The sequence below is a fragment of the Corythoichthys intestinalis genome, chromosome 1 (genome assembly GCF_030265065.1).
Source record: "Corythoichthys intestinalis isolate RoL2023-P3 chromosome 1, ASM3026506v1, whole genome shotgun sequence".
In the NCBI taxonomy this organism is placed as follows: Eukaryota; Metazoa; Chordata; class Actinopteri; order Syngnathiformes; family Syngnathidae; genus Corythoichthys; species Corythoichthys intestinalis.
Genome location: NC_080395.1, coordinates 1,613,983 through 1,630,656, shown reverse-complemented (window position 1 = coordinate 1,630,656; position 16,674 = coordinate 1,613,983). Strand labels below are relative to the sequence as shown.

Here is a 16,674-nt window from a genome sequence, read left to right as displayed (position 1 = left end):
AGTATGTTTGGAAATGAGGGAAAATAAAAATTAGGAGATGGAGTTTAGGTTATAGCTGTTTTTGTTAACTTTTATTTTGCAAATCATTGAAAAAAATACAAATTTGAATTTTTGAATGATTTTAGGAATTAAATGTTGCGTTCCGAATTGAACTTCTACTGAAAATAAATGAATAGATACATTTCTATGCATTTTAGGAGTTTTGGGGATGTCCCTTTTTTTCTCTGCCTGCACAGTTTTGGGCGTGCGGGGGGCCTCCCGTATTTCTTATTTCTGAAAGGTGGCAACTCTACGACCTTCACGTTTGTGAGTTCCGGCAAGAAATTCTAACCACTTTCACCCCTGATTTTAGCCCATTCCTCCATGCAGCTCTCCTCTAGAGCAGTGATGTTTTGGGGCTGTCATTGGGCAACACGGACTTTCAACTCCCTCCTCACCCCGTGGCGTCAAAATGATAACAAGAACGGTGAGCAAAAATCCCTGAACCACACGGGGGGGACCTAGTGAATGACCTACAGAGAGCTGGGACCACAGTAACAAAGGCTACTATCAGTAACACAATGCGCCGACAGGGACTCAAATCCTGCACTGCCAGACGTGTCCCCCTGCTGAAGAAAGTACACGTCCAGGCCCGTCTGCGGTTCGTTAGAGATTATTTGGATGATCCAGAAGAGGACTGCGAGAATGTGTTAAGGTCAGATGAAACCAAAATAGAACTTTTTGGTAGAAACACAGGTTCTCGTATTTGGAGGAAAAAGAATACTGAATTGCAACATACCTAAATGAATCATGAGGGTGGAAACATCATGCTCTGGGGCTGTTTTTCTGCAAAGGGACCAGGACGACTGATCTGTGTAAAGGAAAGAATGAATGGGGCCATGTATCGAGAGATTTTGAGTGAAAATCTCGTTCCATCAGCGAGGGCATTGAAGATGCGACGTGGCTGGGTCTTTCAGCATGACAATAATCCCAAACACGCAGCCAGGGCAACAAATGAGTGGCTTCGTAAGAAGCATTTCAAGGTCCTGGAGTGGCCTAGCCAATCTCCAGTTCTCAACCCCATAGAAAATCTGTGGAGGGAGTTGAAAGTCCGTGTTGCCCAACAAACATCACTGCTCTAGAGGAGATGTCTATGGAGGAATGGGTCAAAATACCAGCAACAGTGTGTGAAAAGCTTGTGAAGAGTTACAGAAAACGTTTGGCCTCTGTTATTGCCAACAAAGGGTATATAACAAAGTATTGAGATTAACTTTTGATATTGACCAAATACTTATTTTCCACCATGATTTGCAAATAAATTCTTTAAAAATCAAAAAATGTAATTTTCTGTTTTTGTTTTTCCACATTCTGTCGCTCATGGTTGAGGTTTACCCATGTTGACAATTACAGGCCTCTCTAATATTTTCAAGTGGGAGAACTTGCACAATTAGTGGTTGACTCAATACTTATTTGCCCCACTGTATCTGGCCACCTAAAAGCGAAGGGAATGTTGTACTTGTCAATATTTTCATCCTGGTTGGAATACCATTTTTTTTCCCCTCCCACCTATCTTGCAAATTGCGCTATTACATAAAATATACATACGTATGGAATCTCGTCAATAGTGCAAGTCACCGTAAATTGGGTGCCTTCTAGTGGCCAAAAGTGCATTGCAGGAACAGGTCTACTTATGGCGATAATGAAAATTGTTGTTAGAAATTCCATATCGTTTTATAGCACTAGTTTCAACCCATCATTTCACATTCAACAAAATACACTCGGAATTCATCGATCAGGAACAACTCATTCAAACATCCATTAGAAAATCTATTCCCCCGCATGAATTTCTCACAGCCCGCACACACCGGGCGTCGTATTTGACACAAGATGGACGTGGCGGACAGGCAGGGCCCAGGGACACAACTGCATGCGAGACGCCGGTTACATGAAGGACCATTTACATTTCTCTGCGCCTGACAGCGACACAATTTCCTGTTCCGAGTGGCGAGCTTCTGACTGCAAAGGGGACTGAATGTAATCTTTGGGGCTCATAGCAAAAGCCAGCCGGGCCTCCCCTGAGGATTCCTTCCACGAAAAACCTTGAACTCCTACTCGGGTAATATTTCCATGCCGGAGGGAACGCGGGCGGGTTTGTTTGCGCTGACAAACAAGGCGCGTCTCGGAAAAAGCCACTTTTCCACGTTAAATATATGTATGGCTACTGTTCGTTCAGCTCATGCTTATTGTATGTTTTAAAGCAGAACATGGGTTACTGTGTGTTATCCGTCACAAAAAGTGACTCAAATGATTTTTTTCCAAAACTAAAGAACTGTTTTGCAGTGGAAATACTGTGTACACCTTTAAATAGCTTGTCCTAGCTCCTATTTCTTCATTTGCTGTACTCCAGTATACTACGTGTTAGTTTTCATGATACTAAAATTTTCGACTTGATATAAATGTTCAAAAAAACACTCAATACCATTTGAATATATTTTAAACATTTAAATTAGGCCTGTCAACAATAACGTGTTAACGACCATGATTAATCTGGAAATATTAACGAATTAAAAAAAAAAATAACGCAATTTACCACTCACACTAAATTTGGCCACAACGCCCCACACGCTGATGTTTACATTCTCCGTACCGCAATGCAGGACAAAATGCAGCCACCCACGATCAGTCAGAATGATGACCCAGGACTGCTTCATGGCAAATTCCGTTTTAAAAAGCTGCCTAATGGAAATCTGGATAAAACCAAAGTTGTGTGCACATACTGTTGTAATGAACTGCCTTTCGATCGAGGCTCAACCAGCCTGAAGTACCACCTTCGGGCAAAGCATATCTTCGCTAGTGTTAGCAATGACGCTAACACTGCGGGAACAAGCCGCAGTCATCAAGCTACACTGGGAGTGTGCGGACTCGGACTTGTCAAGAAAAAGACAACAAGTAGGTTGATTACTGCTATCGCTACTTGGGTAGCCAGAGACTGTAGAGTGTAGACCCATTATCATAGTCAAAGACGAGGGCCTTGAAAATCAAATGACAACAAACAACAACAACAACTAATGACAAACCACTAGACAGGTACAAGGCAGTGCTAGCATCGACTTATGTCCACTACAGTGGTGATCTGCGCACAGTGGTGCCCACAGTAAGCTGGCCCACCTTGCAAAAAAAGTATCTGGTCACACCTGCCACAACCATTCCATACGAGAGACCGTTTTCTTTGACGGGGCACATTGTTCAAAAGAAAAGTCTGCTGTGTTATATGAAAATGCCAACAAGCTAGTTTGCCTGAGCAGTTGGTTAAAAAAAAAAAAAAGAGTATGGCTAACTTAAGCAGTGTTTCTAAACACCTTTACACACAGTTTAGTGTAATGTTTTTCAGTTAAGTGTGTGAAAATTTACAGTTTATTTTTTTTATATCTCACACAGTTTTCAGGCCATTTAGTGTAGAACTGCAAATGCTGCATTTATTTGTGTGAAATGTTCAATTTAACAGACAAGTTGTTTAAACATTTTTTGAAACACTAGCTATTGTGCTTGTCTGCTCTTTAAATTGTTAATTTTGGCTAATATGCCAAACGGTACTTGAGCCACATTATTAGTCTGAGGCACTTTAATCTGTTAAAGCTCTTTGCTGTATAATACAGACAATTAATTTTTTTATTTTATACAAGCTGAGTTGTTAAATAAAATTTGAAAACTCAATTTGGTCAAGTATTGATTCATTCACACATCATACATTTCATCTTAAAACAAATTTTAGGTCTATTGTAGTATTTTCCCAAATTTTTTTTCCTGAAGAGCAACTTTATTCATCCTGAGGGAAATGTGATTAATCATGATTAATCACACAGTTGACATATGATTAACTAGATTAAAATTTTTAATCGTTTGACAGCACTGATTCAAATATGTTCTATATATATATTCAGTGAGGAGCAGAAGTATTTGCACTCCTTGTGATTTTGCAAGTTCACCCACTTACACACAGGTAGAGGTTGGAAATTTCAGTCATTGATGCATTTCCACTTATGGAGACTTTGAAAAAAAATCCAGAACTTACACTGAATGATTTTTCAGAAATTTATTTATAATTTACTGGAGTTCATAAGTATTTGTACCCCTGACTGACACTATTCTTCAGTGGTTCACATCCTATCTACATGATAGGGATTTCTTTGTGTCAATCGGAAACCATCAGTCAGAACGAACCAAATTCACGTGTGGAGTCCCTCAAAGGTCAATTCTTGGACCACTCTTATTTAACATCTATATGCTTCCGTTAGCTCAGATAATGGAACAGTATGACATCTCCTATCACGCCTATGCAGATGACACACAACTGTACATTTCTGTGTCCCCACATGATTATAGTCCCTTAGTCACCCTGAGCAAATGCATTCATCAAATCAATGAATGGATGTGCCAGAATTTTCTCCAGTTAAATGTGCAGAAGACAGAGGTGATCATTTTTGGGCCAACAAAGGAAAGGTCAAAGATAAGCAGCCAACTTAGCACAATGTCACTTACAGCTACAAATCAAGTCAGAAACCTTGGCGTAATTATTGACTCAGACCTAAAATTTGATAGCCATTTAAAGTCCGTCACTAAATCCGCTTATTACCACCTAAAAAATATAACCAGAATTAAGGGGCTTCTGACTCAACAAGACATGGAAAAACTTATGCATGCATTCATTTTCAGCAGATTGGACTATTTCAACGGTATATTTACAGGTCTTGATAAAAAATCAGTCAGGAAGTTGCAGCTGGTACAGAATGCTGCAGCCAGAGTCCTCACAAATACAAGGAAGCTGGACCACATTACACCAGTTTTGAAATTGCTACACTGGCTTCCAGTAAGTCAAAGGATAGACTATAAAATACTACTGCTCGTCTACAAAACACTTAATGGCCTTGGACCAAAATACATGCTTGACTTGTTAGAGTCCTATGAGACATCTAGACCCCTAAGGTCGTCTGGAACCGGTCTTCTGCATGTTCCAAGAACAAGAACCAAGCAGGGTGAGGCAGCATTTAGTTATTATGCTCCTCACCTCTGGAACAAGTTACCCGAACGTCTGAAGTATGCTCAAACTGTTAGCTCTTTTAAATCAGGGCTAAAAACGCTTTTGTTTAGCACTGCATATCTATAACTGTCTATATATTTCAATCTACCTGCTTTCTATTCCTCTTGTTTTTATCTCCATTGCTGATTTCAATTATTATTATTTGTAGTAGTTTTTGTTTTATTTTTATTTTATTTATTTATTTTTATTCTGTGATTAAATGCGATCTTTTGTCTTCGTTTCTACGTTGTGTTGATTTAAATGTGATTTTTATGATCTTCATGTGATGTAAAGCACTTTGAATTGCCTTGTGTTGAATTGTGCTATATAAATAAATTTGCCTTGCCTTGCCTTGCCTGAGAAAATAGTGCTTATATTTAGTGCAGAAGCCTTTCTTTGCAATTACAGAGGTCAGATGCTTTTTCTGTAGTTCACATACGGAAACAGGGATTTTGGCCTATTACTCCACACAAATCTTCTCTGGATCTTTCAGGCATTTTACAAACACTTAAAGCAATGGCGGACACTAGCTTTCTTCAGCTAGCGATGTTTAACGAGTCTTCTGCGGCCGCGTGGTTCGCGTATACGGAGGCGCAGTTCGCCCTCTATGGTATAGCCGACGATACCATGCGCTTCTATCACGCGGTGGCCGCGCTCGGGTACTCAACGATGTTCAGAGCTCAGCGCTTTGTGGTTTTTCCGCCGAAGGAGGACAAGTATACGGGGCCCAATTGGCGACGATGCGCCATAGAGCTGGGAATCTTTGGGCACCTAACGATTCGTTTACAATTACAATTCAGAAGCTCCGATTCGATTATAAAATTATTATTGCTGCCCAACCCCCCCGCCCTCCTTTTTTTTCTTTTTTTTTTTTTTTTAATGTTTTGTATATTAGTTCCAAAATTGTTTAAAAATCCTCTCAGGCTAAACCAAACTACTATTTCAGTATCAAGTTAACATATAACTGTAAACAAATATACAAAAATAACAGTAAATGAAATACTCCAGTCCCCATTTTGTATCAGCAGCTTTAAACTACATTCAATTAATTTATTTTTGTGAATCAACCGCTACAGTTGTTAAAATTGCTCCTGTTATTCCATAATTTCCCTTCTGTCTACTTTTGACATGTCAAAGTTTTAAAACTGTTTCATCATTTAAAGATAGATTCAAGACAAGATTTTGCAATTTAGGAGTATTTTAGATAAAAAGTTAATTAGATTCGCTACAACAGCGCCTTTTAGGCTACGTTTATACTACAGGTCTTAATGCACGAATCCGATTTTTTCGTGTTTTTCCGACTCGAGTGAGGCATTAACTTGACGGTTTGAACGTGACAAGTCGCATAGAACTGGACCATTTCAAATCCGATCTGGGTCACTTTCGTATGTGGTTCAAATCCGATCGGGGCCACATTTTTCCAGACTGTCGCGGCGGTCTGTACTGTCCACTCTCCCAAATCGGATTTCATGCAGCAATTACGTAATCAAATAGCGAGAGAGACGCTTACCGTAGCGGTGCCGCTGTGCGTTATTAGCGCCTAGCTTGCAGTACACACGGCATTTGGGGAAGGGCTGGGCTTGACAACAGTCATAAAAATGGGTTGAGGATAAGCCTGAGAATGCTCAGTTTTTTACTCTGCTCCAAGTGAGTAATATTTCAACATTGCCTACACGGCCGAGGTCGGGGCAAACTGCCCGTATGTGTGTGTGACGTGCACGGACCGTGCGTGCATGCTTTCGATCCATATAAACTTTGAATATCAGCCTAAACGGGGATTATTTATGTCTGTTATTTGTGTCCTCCTTTTGAAAAGCAAAATATGATATCCCTGGAATAACGGATGACGTGTGTCATTTGTTTTGATGCTTCTGCGCATGCGGGTCGTCTTGTTCAGCGCGTGTCGGACTGCGAATTAGTGCGCATGCGTAATACTTGAATGGTCTCAATGGACAAAGGCAATCTGAACGGGCACGCCAAAAAAACAGATATGACAAAAAATCGTAGTATGAACGTAGCCTTAGAGAGGTGTAACCCAGGTTAACATAGTCTCACAAATTAAGAGCCATTGATAACGACAACCGTTAAAAGACTACATTATTAAACATTAAAATGGAAAAATGTTTAAAAACCCGTGTTTAAAAATATTTTAAAAAACCTGATATAATCATTAAACTAAGTTATTTGACAATTACTTGATTTGAAAGAAATAAAAAGTTAAATAATTCCGCTACACTTTTATTTTGAAAATCTCAATTGGCACTAACCTGTAGAATGCGCACTTGCACCGCTATTGCTCATTCGTGATTGAAGAAGGAAAGCGGTAAGCCCCCTTAGAGTTGCTGCTAAAAAGATTAAAATATGATAAAAACTATGAAAATAAAACTTTTCTTCTAACTGTGAAAGGTGTATTTTTGGACTACTCACAAGCACTGTTCATATCTATGACAAACTGCTTGCTGAAAGGGACTTGGTGAGTTAGAAATCCTACTTAATCATATTTGTTGAATATTTGGTTCATATTGTACAAGCAGTGAATGTTAAAAGTGTTAATTCATGATACTTCTGTCACACGATAGTTGTAAAGAAGACATGGTGGTTAATCGAGCAGATGACGTCGCAAAATGTCTCCTTTTTGACTAGCCTAGCCACCTGCTCTTTCCGTTTTTAACGTGCGTCAATGCGCTATTGTCGACTTCACTCGACGATAACTTAAATTTTAACCGTACTTGGAGCACTTTAGTGTGCAAATTAGTTTATTTATATATATATTTTTTGTTAATTCGATAGGCTATTAAAGCTTAATCCAGAACTGACTGAGAAATTGTTGGAAAGAGAAAGTCCAACCAAGAAACAAGATGGCGAGCTAATCCGGAGAAGATCCATCGAACTGTGCCGCACGCAGGAGCGAGAAGCACAGGAGATTCCCGTTTAACATCCTTCGACCTGGTAGGATGTACTATATTTTTTTTGTTTATTTTTCTGCATCTGTCTTTAATGCTCTAAGTGTTATTGGCTTAAGGTTTTGTTGATCAACAAAATTATACCATTTGATGGGAAATTTTGAATATTGAAGAAATCAATTGATTTAAAAAGATAAAATTAGAAATCTGAAAAACAAAAACAACCCGGGTTGATAGATCCTACAAATAATCAAAAATCACTGATTATAACACAGCAAAAGTAGTTGATAGATTCTACAAATAATCAAAAATAATTGATTATAAGATAGGAAAAATAGAAAGAGAAAAGACATTACAAATAAGGGAACACATTTATTTATTATTTTTTATTTTATTTGTATTTTTCCATTTTTCTATGTCCATTGTATGTCTATTGTGTGTTTTTGTTTATAAAGAATAGGCCGGCAGTTCAAAAACATAATTTGTCCGAGTCATTTATTTGGTTTGTGCATATACTGCTTCAGTAGTTGAACTTAACTAGCCCATTGCATAATTAACTGACTGTAATCACGTTCTAGGTGTTACAGAAGGCTTTAAAGAGCATATGACACGAGAAAAAAAGTCTTAAATGGCATTATTATGTGAATTAGAATCATATTTTGAGACGATTCGACTATATACAACAATTTAGCAAAGCGCAGATGACGAGAAAATAGTCTTTTAATCTGCCGGTTAGCCACGCCCACCGTTGTAGGGCTCCAGCGTCCCCAACAGGTGGATGACGTCAGCGGGAGAATGGGCTCATCAGTTTTACTATTCAGCCCATTGAAGGGGAATTATGCAGAACGAGGAAAACGCGACGAAGAGAGCCACAAAATGTCATTGTTTCAGTCTCTCTACTCCAATATTTTTACAGGATATCCTTTTTATCCAAGTATTTTGCCCCAATAGCTAAATAAATGACGAGAGAATGACCAGTCAGCCCGTCGAAAAATAGCCGCTACACTACAAACACTACAAACTTTCTTTAAATTAAGGACTGCTTACGTTTGATCATCGATAGCCATGTAAAAAGCTCTCCTCATGCACATTAGCTGCACGTTAGATGCACAACAACTGCAGCCGCCCTCCTCCGGGGAATAAGCTGTAAATTGCTCTCCGGCGAAGACAATCGACAACCCAGTCGTCATGTCAAAAAAAATCGCTTACCGTGAAGTCCGCCAGCGGGTCACGTACGGATCGCCTGGCTTTGTTCCTTTGCCGCTCTGCCGGAGTGTTTTGGATCTTCATTGCTAGAGGGACATTTTGTTTTGCTGTAACGTTAACGCGGGGATTCTGGGGTGGACAAACTCAAATCTAGCGTCATCGTTGACATTTGTTAAGCTTGTTTGTGATACTTGTTTGCTTGCTCTTGTGGGATTGTAATCAATAAATCTCATTTATTCTGCATTTTCTAATCAATCTATTTTGCAAAATTGTGCCTGTTACTGATTCACCGAGAACCTAGAAATTTCAGAAAACAGCTTGTCTGTCAATATTCATTCCAAATGATTGGAAACCTTTTGTTTATCTATTTATTCTAGGGCAAAAAGTTTTGACATTTTAAGTAAAACTATAACAAAGATGAACCAATTTTTGAAATTACAAAAATATGATAAAGACGTATTTTCATCCAAGAGACTAATACAAAAATTAAAAGGCTGCCTAAAACAAGACTGGACCAAACACTAACTGGGACAGACATCAGTGTCCTCACGACCCGGACTATAATAAGTAGTAATGGACATTTTAGAAATGAGCTGGAGTGCGTAGAAACCAAAAGGTCTTTGATGCTTTAGCAATCGGGTTGACCTCTGCCGTGCCGGACCAATAAGGACATATTCCATCAAGATAAGAGCCAGCGTATTAAGTAGCAGCACAGTCTCATGCTACATGTAGATAACCTCCTGTTATTAGCTCCCCGATGGCCAATCAATACGCCACTTCCCCGAGCGAGTCCCTCACAGAGATAATCATCTTTCGGCGCCTGACGCCCGATAATTGGTCGCCGCTCAATTGCGGGGTGGTTTGACAAGGCTGCTTTGCATATTCAACCGGAATAAACAGGCGTGCGCGCATCCTATCGGGAGATAATTGAGAAGGGAGGCGGCGTCCGACCCCGAGGAGTGCGGGAAAAAAAGCCACCGTAAAAAGGAGCGCGGCTGATTATTTGCGTGATAACTGAAGGGTGGCGTTTGGAAACGGGCGTCCCTTAAGACCGCCTCTCCGCGGACGTCTTTCACGCCGACCGAACCGACGCCGTGATGACGACGGCCGATCACAACCGTATCAGGCTAAATATCTTTATTTGTCTTGACAGGGCATGTTTGTGAACAGTTGATATGTTTCTTTTCTTTTTTTATTTTGTTGTGTGACTAGTGATGAAACATACAATCCATTCTTTCAAAGACAATAAACAGTTTTGCTAAACATGCTAGTGTCGTATCGGCTAATGCCGATACTATACCGATACCAAGTCATGTGCAAAAAATATGGTAACGCTTTATAATAACTATCAGTTTTACTAGTTAATAGATCATTAGTAAACTGTTGATAAACGATTTATTGTTGATTTGTGAAGTATTTGTTAATAATTTACAGGGTGTTCTTAATGTGAAACTCAGTTTGTGTGGAAACGTTTCAAGTTTTTGTGTGTAACGTTTGGCATTTTGGCATTTCCATCTTTTCAGGTTAAGAAATGCCGTTCACTTCAAAAGAAAAGGCATTTTGATAAGGCATGTTGCACATTTATGAAAATCTGCCATAAAACCAACAAATATTTGTACTTTTCTTTGTATATTTAACCAATAAAACTTACGACCTTCAAAATAAAGTGTATGTAATTTTATTAACATCCATCAACTAGCATGGGCATTTAGGATGGGGTCAACCATATTGAAATACCCTTTAAATACTTAACAAACTGTTAACAAATACGTCACAAATCAACAATAAATAATTTATCAACAGTTTACTAATGATCTATTACCTAGTAAAACGAATAGTTATTATAAAGTGTTACCAAAATATATATATATATATATATATATATATATATATATATATATATATTAGGGCTGTCAAACGATTAAAATTTTTAATCGAGTTAATTACAGCTTAAAAATTAATTAATCGTAATTAATCGCAATTAATCGCAATTCAAACCATCTGTAAGATATGCCATATTTTTCTGTAAATTATATATATATTCTGTAAAATAAATTGTTGGAATGGAAAGATAAGACACAAGATGGATATATACATTCAACATACGGTACATAAGGAATGTAGTGGGCATTTCACTCTACTGTCATTTAAATCTGTCTATGCTGTCCTCACTCCGAAGCGTCTACTTTTTCCAAAGTTAGACAGCTAGTGAACGACGCCTTAATAATTAGACTTCTTCCTTTTTCATCTGATTTATTAATAAAATGGCCTCAAACCATTGTACTCTTTAGACAGTCATAAAACTACAAAATAAAAGTACACAAGCATGGCATTAGCAACAATGTTAGCTTAGCACGCTATACAGGTTCACTAAACATAAACAAAAAGCGTCTCATACAAAAAATATACCATTTCGCTTACTAACATAATATGTACATTCTTTACAACAACCATACTTACGGACAAATCTTGTCCAAGGATCATATAAGCACAACATTATCGGCCCGAGACGTCGTGCAGCCATTATGAAGAAAGAAAAGAAGAAAATAATAAACCATGTCGCAAAGCGACCACAAGAGTTCGCTGTTGGACAGCGCAAAAACCCTTGCTCTAAAACTTAACAAAAGGCAGAATACTTTCTGAGCGGGACATGTGCGTTAATTGCGTCAAATATTTTAACATGATTAATTAAAAAAATTAATTACCGCGCGTTAACGCGATAATTTTGACAGCCCTAATATATATAGTTTTAATACTAACTTCTCGTAATAAACACACTGGGGGGTAGGGATGGGAATTGATAGGATTTTTACGATTCCGATTCCATTATCGATATTGCTTAACGATTCGATTCTTTATCGATTCTCTTATCGATTCTAATTTGGGGAAAAAGAAGAACAAACGTTTTGATTGGCATCGAGTTCGTTTAATCAGAAGTCACAACCTTACAAACGCACAACAAGGTCAAAAGAGGCCAAAGCCTCAATATTAACTGTGGCAATAAGTGGCAAATGCACAAGAATGTTCAACATTTTACTGAAACATTTTTCTAATAGAAATAAAAAATATTGGTATATATTGGCATATAGGTCGTTGGTCTGCCGTTAGCAATATGTGTTAAGCTTGCAGGGGTCCCCAAACTTTTTTCCAGTGAGGGCCGCATAACTTTTCCCTTCTCTGATGAGGGGCCGGGTCAGTTTGTAACAGAAAAAGTGTGACGATTGCAGGAGTGCCTAAATGTAAAAAAGTATTGTTTTTCAGAAAGCCACAATCAAATAACCCTTTCTAGGTTCTTCACGGAACAAAAGTAAAAAAAAAAATAATAATAATGATATATAATTATAATATAATAAAATAATAATTATATTAATAATAGTAATAAAAATTTAATCAAACAGATTAAAATGACAGCACAGTGAATGGTGTACTTGTTGTTTTTCGGAGTTTTGCCACCTGCTGGCGCTTGGGTGCTACTGACTTTATAGGCTTCAGCACCCATGAACATTGTGTAAGTAATTATTGACATCAACAATGGCGGGCTACTAGTTTATTTTTTGATTGAAAATTTTACAAATTTTATTAAAACGAAAACATGAAGATTGGTTTTAATATAAAATTTCTATAACTTGTAGTAACATTTATCTTTTAAGAACTACAAGTCTTTCTATCCGTGGATCGCTTTAACAGAATGTTAATAATGGTAATGCCATCTTGTTGATTTATTGTTATAATAAAGAAATACAGTACTTATGTACCATATGTTGAATGTATATATCCATCTTGTGTCTTATATTTCCATTCCAACAATAATTTACAGAAAAATATGGCATATTTTATAGATGGTTCGAATTGCAATTAGTTACGATTAATTAATTTTTAAGCTGTAATTAACTCAATTAAAAAAGTTTAATCGTTTGACACTTCTAATAATAATAATATAATATAATACAATATAAATAGGGCTGTCAAAATTATCGCATTAACGGGCGGTAATTAATATTCTAAATTAATCACGTTAAAATATTTGACGCATTTAACGCACATGCCCCGCTCAAACAGATTAAAATGACAGCACAGTGTCATGTCCATTTGTCACTTGTGTTTCTTGGTGTTTTGTTGCCATCTGCTGGCGCTTGGGTGCGACTGATTTTATGGGTTTCAGCACCATGAGCGTTGTGTAATTATTGACATCAACAACAGCGAGCTACTAGTTTATTTTTTGTTTGAAAATTTTACAAATTATTTTAAAACGAAAACATTATGAGGGGTTTTAATATAAAATTTCTATAACTTGTACTAACATTTATCTTTTAAGAACTACAAGTCTTTCTATCCATGAATTGCTTTAAGAGAATGTTAATAATGTTAATGCCATCTTGTTGATTTATTTTTATAATAAACAAATACAGTACTTATGTACAGTATGTTGAATGTATATATCCGTCTTATCTTTCCCTTCCAACAATAATTTACATTAAAAAAGGCATATTTCATTGATAGTTTGAATTGCAATTAATTACGATTAATTCATTTTTAAGGTGTGATTAACTCGATTAAAAATTTTAATCATTTGACAGCCCTAAATATAATATAATATAATAATAAATAATAATAACACTACTAATTAAATAGATAATAACCAAATAACCCTCTCTGGGTTCTTCACAGAAAAAAGCCAGGAAAAATATTACACGATTGAGGGGGAAAAAAAATGTTCAGGGGGCCGGACCAAATCTGGAGGCGGGCCGTAGTTCGGGGACCCCTGTTTTAAACACAATAAACAGTTTTGCTAACCATGATAGTGCCGTATCGGCTAATGCCAATACTGTACCGATACCATGTCATGTGAAAAAAAAAATCTTTTAATAATAACTTCTCGTGATAAACTCATTGGTGGGAGGGTGCATCTTTGCCAGAGGAAGAACAAAATTGACTTTTTTAACTCATTGGCTTCCAATGAAGGGGATAGACTTCCAATCCATGTGAAGTAGGAGGGCTGTCTGTTAAAATATTCTCTTTTACAAAATATAAAACAAGCGTAAATTGGGAAAATGTATAAATATACACACACACTGCTGGCCAAAAGCATTGGCACCCCTGCATTTCTGTCAGATAATGCTCAATTTCTCCCCGAAAATGATTATAATTACAAATGCTTTGTTAGTAATCAATAGCTATGTCAGATGAGTCTGCTCCACAGTCAATACAAAAGTCCAGAGAGTCCAGCCATACCAAACGCTGCCACCAGAGGGCAGTTTATCCTCCATCGTTAAACAAAATACAATACAGTACTTTCAAACAGAGTTATTTTGAGATTTAGGGGGTATTTAAGGATACTTAAAAGGTTAATTCCGATTTACGTGGAAATTGGGGTTACGTCATTCGCATAGGAACGGAACTCGTTCGTAACCCAGGACTACCAGTATGGGGCGCACTGAATTACAAGATGCAATAGTAGTTGTTGTAGTAGTAGTGGTTGGGATTGCATTATGCATCCACTAGATGGAGCTGCGCTAAAGGCAATTCAACGCCATGATTCACCGATATTGATCCAAATATAAATAAAGCACATCGGAATATTAGGCGCAGTCAGCTTCTGAGAAAATTGAAGGCTTTTAGGTGTGCCTTATAGTGCGGAAATTACAGTTGTTTATTTCTCCACTTAATTTTTAAAATATTATTTTATCAATGTCAAAGCATCTGCTATTTACACAGCGGCTAACATTGACGGCGCTAGACATCCGATCCAGTGTTAAACTCGTTTAAATTCACATCAGAAAGATGATTGGTCGTCTATCATCTTCGACAAGATGGCGACCTTCTTGGGTAAGGCAACTAGATCTCAAAAATATATTGCCAACACTCGTGTTTGTACCCCAAAGTTTACTTTTTGTTAGCACTCGAACAAAAACAGACAACACTTCTTGCTTGATATTTTTTTTTTTAGGTCACTTTGGGTTGTTTGTGAACTCGGCTGTCACGCCGGTGATTGGTCGTCCCTTAGTGCCTCTGGGGGCATGTGCCAGTCTTACAAGGGCAACGCAGTGTCAGAACCGGAGTCTAACAACCCAAACACTCTAATGGCAGAATCTGGCTTTTGTCTCTTTTTGTCACCATGTTTAGATGTTGACAACGGCCCACCGGGGACGCTGTTTTTTTGGGGGCACGAGTGCGGCCGCCCGCCTGGGGAAGATCCCTGCATTTTGGGGCAGATGTTGTCAATGCTGGATCAGTGGAGGAGGCCCGGACCTGCACGTTGAGACCCGGGAACACCCAGGGGAGGGCCCGACCGAGCTGGAGACACTAACTCTGAAAGCGAATATAAAAATATATATGCACATTCAAAAAGCCATTGAGTGACAGGCGAACAAGCTCTGGTCTTCAGGTCCAGACTGCCTGTCGATCAAGTCAAAAATGAAGTTGCCAGCCACGGCTAGTCCAAATATACGTAGACTTGCCGTATGTAAACGCGTGTAGGTAAGCCTGTCTCAATATGGAATAACTCAGTTAATAGCACGATTTTTAAAAAATGAGTACGGTAATTTTCTGTACGGTAATTTACCGCTGTGTGCACTCTGCACACATGCATATTAGCCCATTGATTGATGGCAGATTTGCATGTAATGCAAACACTACCATCTACAGCAGGGGTGTCCAAACTTTTTGCAAAGGGGGCCAGATTTGGCGAGGTAAAAATGTGGGGGGCCGACCTTGGCTGACGTCCTTTAGGTCGAACAATATTTTTAAGCAAAATTTAGCAAGCCAATCAGTGTGTCACATTTAATTAATTTTTTTTTTAATGAATAATTTCAACGCAACTAGCCTTTGCGGCGTTCTCTTTCGACTCTTGGGCTCTTGCGAAATACTACTGCTGTGAAATTTAACTTCAAGTTGCTTCAATTTCTCACAGCGTATCTTCCCTGTAATTTTGTCGTACATGTCAGCGCGTCTTGTTTGGTAATATCGCCTCACATTGAAATGTTTAAAAACAGCGACTGTCTCTTTTGCAAATGAGGCAAGACACAGTTGTTACGTATTTTAGTGAAGAAATCTATCATCTATCCTTGAAGCGTCGGCCGTCACAGTCAACTTTTTTTTGTTGATTGTCGCCATTTTAGAAAATTGGAAGTAGAAGGTCACACGGAGTATTGTTGCTTAGCCCTTAAATACCTGCAACATGAAGCAATTATCAGAGAATCCAAAAATTTGAAAAATAAGGTCCTAATGAAACCTTTTTTTTTCAAACTTGTGAAAAGAAAAGTCAAAATGAATATGTGTAATAAGCGCTCTAATGTCTATAACCCATGCTAAATCATGTTTTTTTCTCATGGAACCTGCAGATGCATGTGTTGACTTGCATCCATAATGTTTTGTTTGTTTGTTTGTTTGTCAAAAAGAAATGTCAAAATTATAAATTGGTCTGAAAATCATGAAATTTTAGGTGTATCAAATGTGATACATTTGGCAATAAAGGGTTCAAGTGCTGCTGCCTTTTAGTGGGTTAATGAG

General features: G+C 38.0%; 1 long non-coding RNA gene across 1 annotated transcript; it reads left to right on the top strand.

Annotated features, from left to right (window-relative positions):
* Positions 1–7,376: 7,376 nt before the first annotated feature.
* LOC130919660 (uncharacterized) lies at positions 7,377–15,826 on the top strand. Its single transcript, XR_009064010.1, has 3 exons — positions 7,377–7,529; positions 7,847–8,005; positions 15,289–15,826. It is a non-coding gene; the product is annotated as an uncharacterized LOC130919660 (long non-coding RNA).
* The last annotated feature ends 848 nt before the right edge of the window (positions 15,827–16,674 follow it).